A 3,850-nucleotide genomic window follows, 5' to 3' on the forward strand; every position below is an offset into this window, starting at 1 on the left:
CAGGCTAAATGCGGCATTTTACACCATATAATTGGTTAAAGACGCCGAATGGGGGTTAGGGCGAGTTAGCAAACGCGTTGATAATCCCCCGGTTAAATGCCACACCACTGTTTTTACTTAAAGGAGCAGAATTTGAAGCCAGTCTAGTGCAAAGGATGGTAAACTTTGAAATTAATTTCATTAGCAAGTTTCCTAATTTACTCTGTCATGTGCCGGCGTTTTGCAAAGAAAAATCGCCGCATGCCGTGACCTGGCATTTGCGAGGTGAGGTTGACAGCCGGAGAACCTCCGAAATGCCTTAGTAGTGGAAATTGTTTAATTGGCTAATTAGGAGAAGGTGAGAAAATCGTGAAATTCTGAAGAAAATTACAGAACGTTTCAAGATTAGAACGTCATTTAGGTACCACATACGAGAACAGTCCTTAAACTAGAATCACGTATTTGGTCAGATATATACAGAAATAAAAGATGTAAATACTGGTATAATCCTAGAACGCCCTCAGTATATATTAATCCCTAAATTAATACCGGTACAAAAATTACCGTAATTAAATACAGAAGAAGAACTTCTTAGATTATCTTGATGTAACTCAGGCGTTTGGCGAAGTTCTTGCATACCAATTCTAGCAAATTATCAAATTCTGTTCCTTCAAATGGACCTTTGAGAGTTAAACAGAACAATGCTTTTGGAATTAACTTATTCGGCAAAAATAATACTTTTATTCAGTAGGTTCCCAGACATCATTTTTTTAGTTGCATTATATTAGGTTTGAAATATATTTTGCCTTTATCAGAACGTGACTAGAGTGTACTTTTAATAAAAATCAGTTATATTTAACAAACTTTAATATGTTATCAGCATTATCAGCTTATACGGTGAGTCTCAGAAGTAATGTTTAAATTTATTTAAAATTCAGAGCACTGTTTTTTTGGAATAATACTCGGACCCGCCAATTTTTAATTATTGTTGCGATTTTTTATGCCAAATTTATTTATACAAGGTGGCCGAAAATTAACTACGACTATTAACTTTATTTATTATATTTTATCAAACGGAAGCACCTAGTTTTCATATGAATGTTCAAGTTTCCATTAGATTCGGGTAACAAAATGTGTGCCATTTACGCCTTGACTATATCTAAGGCAATCAATAAACTCTTCTGGAGTCTTAATGATTAATTTRATAAATTATTTTTTTAGCTTGTAAAATTTTGAGTGCTATTGAGATAGACGACAKGGTACSTGAAACAAATTTAKAATTCAATGGAGAATTTAAACTCTTTAAAAAATARGTKCGCTTATTTGGWAAAATTAAATTGTAGGTCATATCTGATTCTGGAACCACCTTCYATAAATAAATTTGGAAAAAATCGCAWTTACAAWTAAAAATTGAAGAGTCCGACTCCTTTTCCTGAAASCCRGCTACTGAATTGGAATTKAATTTAGACATTATCTYKGGAACTATKGACAGTGTATGAGCTTTCCAAAAAAGGATCAAAGTCTATTTTGTACTTTCCTCAAATGTGTAAGTGTTATTTRAAAGTCCACATTTTTCGAAWCTTTTCACAWTTGTCGATGWATGTTTTAATTAGAAARAGTCCAAAATRACATTTTYGTTYGATCTCCTACASATCTCTGCTTAGATTAGCAGATTTGAAGTTCGTCTTTGCTCCATCKAATTATATTTGAAACTAGTTAGTTTGAGCCCCCTCTCAATCTACATAAATARAAGTTTTACTCCATATTTTATACAAATAGTCACTRCACAATCGATAGCCAAACMGCATAGTCATTCTMTATCAACTTTCTAATACATGGAGTTAAAGTTTTCTTACAAAGTTAASTTAAATTATTCAAAAAAGTATATAATTTGTTGTTGCTAATGAAAAATTGGAAATTTATGTGATATTAAAGCCTYCGSTGACTRATYTTTGTTGCTGATTATTTTTATAGAAACTTTTTTATGGGAAGCTAYATGAAGGTTTTGAAGATTTGTTKTAGGTATACTTGTTTGATGTCAATAAAACGCCGCTTTATAAATTAACGCCATTTGAGCTGAAAATAAGATAWATGGACTTTCAAATCTRKTGCCAATTTTYTTTCACTCCCAGTATAAGCTGACGAATCATTTCGTAATTTTTTAGAACTTGTASAATYTYTWKWACTTGTRAAATTGTCAATTTTAATATTTATTGAAACGCAGAAGTTATTTAATGAAAGCGGTTTATGGAGATTAAGCAGAAAACATCAGGTATGTGGTGGTAAAAAAAGTCAGGTATATCATTAAACTTCTGCAGATTTTCAACAACAGAAACTGATTTTTAAACTAAAAATGTATTTATTTATAATTAGGTTAATGTATGACTGAGAAAATTGCGAGTGAAACTGATTTTACTTTTCGCAATGCCTATTCCATAGGTAGAGAGGGTTTATGTCATTATAAACGTTTCAAAATATGACTGGCGTAATACGTTCTTCCTGAGAATTCGGCTCGGTTAACTAATTTGGAGATTTAATATTTTATATTTTATTCTACTCTATATTTTCAAGAATATTATCCCCTCATTTATGCAACAATGTGCGTGTCAAAATTATGATTCATTCTTTTTGGATAGGAACGTTCCGCCTGCAAAGCAAACCAAGGAATCAGAATGCAAATAAAAATTTGTTTTTTAATGTTTACTCGCTCGTTTTTAATTATATTTTTAAGCAGTAAGCTTTATACAGTTATTAATTTGGGGTCAAAAAATATTTGCAAATACATTAAAAGTACTTAGTAGAGATTCTCGAGTATGATTTTAATCAATCTAAATATTCATTCATTCATTGCCTGAAAATCATATCAAAAAGTTGAGTTTAATTTAGTTGAGAGAAACGTGTTTTTTTTTAATTGAGGATATTACATTTATGAAATTGTTAAATCAATGCTAAATATTAAAATGTTAATTTAAAAATTGAAACCAGAGTATTGATTTAAGTGCTTGAAGTTTTTGCTGCGGAGTAATTTTGTGCACGAATGCAGGCAAAATTTATGGCGCTGCGGTAAAAAAAGATGCATTTAATTGAATTCGACCTATTGCATAGGTTGGTCGCATGTTTAAATAGTTACTGCAGTATATAATGCGGTTTTAAGTCAACCAACGTTTCGTTTTAGTGAACATGCGGTGGTAACAGTTGATTAATTGATTATTGCAAAAATTTGGTTTTATTGACTCCACTAACTACTGGCAAAATTAAACACTTCACCTAATATATCATGTAAAATAAACACGTTATTTAAAAAATTACTGAACACACTTTAAGACAAAGTGCAACATATTTCTTGGCGTAGTTTTTTAAGCATATTGAAAATTACCGCATCATTTTTTTGAGGCATTCCATACTGAGTCCCCGTGGGAAGAGCTTCATCTTCATGCTTCTTATGTTAGTTGGTAATCCTTAAAGCACCACTTTATACCCATCGACACCTCATACTCAATTCACGTATTCACACCCGAAAAGAATACTACAAACGCCATTATGTCAAAAAATAAGCCCCGATCTACAAAAAAGGCTTGGTCCCCTTTTTCCTTTCACACATGCGCTATATGGTTTCCTTTTTTATTTTTCTCATTTTACATTTCACCGTCTCTTTCGCTCTTTTTGCAAATTATGAATGTGCGAGAAAGATGCGAAAAATAATCGAGCATTTTCTGTCCATGGGGAGCGCTAAATTTTAGTCTCGGACGGATTGCATGGATATAGCTGTTCTTATGTAAGGGCTGGTGTTAACCGAGGATATAATGATGAATTATGCATGAATGAATTAGTGATTGGTGACATGTGAGGACATAACAATCAAATTACGGAA

At 31.9% G+C, this 3,850-nt stretch overlaps 1 long non-coding RNA gene across 1 annotated transcript in view; it reads right to left on the reverse strand.

Annotated features, from left to right (window-relative positions):
* Positions 1 to 3,567, reverse strand: part of LOC125504312 — a 42,109-nt gene extending 38,542 nt beyond the window's left edge. Inside the window, exon 1 of the long non-coding RNA XR_007281429.1 lies at positions 3,356 to 3,567. This is a non-coding gene — a long non-coding RNA (uncharacterized LOC125504312). The remainder of the gene's footprint in view (positions 1 to 3,355) is intronic.
* Between the last annotated feature and the right edge of the window lie 283 nt (positions 3,568 to 3,850).

This window comes from Dendroctonus ponderosae, unplaced genomic scaffold (genome assembly GCF_020466585.1).
Source record: "Dendroctonus ponderosae isolate FM_Combo_2020 unplaced genomic scaffold, Dpon_F_20191213v2 Dpon_F_20191213_4, whole genome shotgun sequence".
Classification (NCBI taxonomy): Eukaryota; Metazoa; Arthropoda; class Insecta; order Coleoptera; family Curculionidae; genus Dendroctonus; species Dendroctonus ponderosae.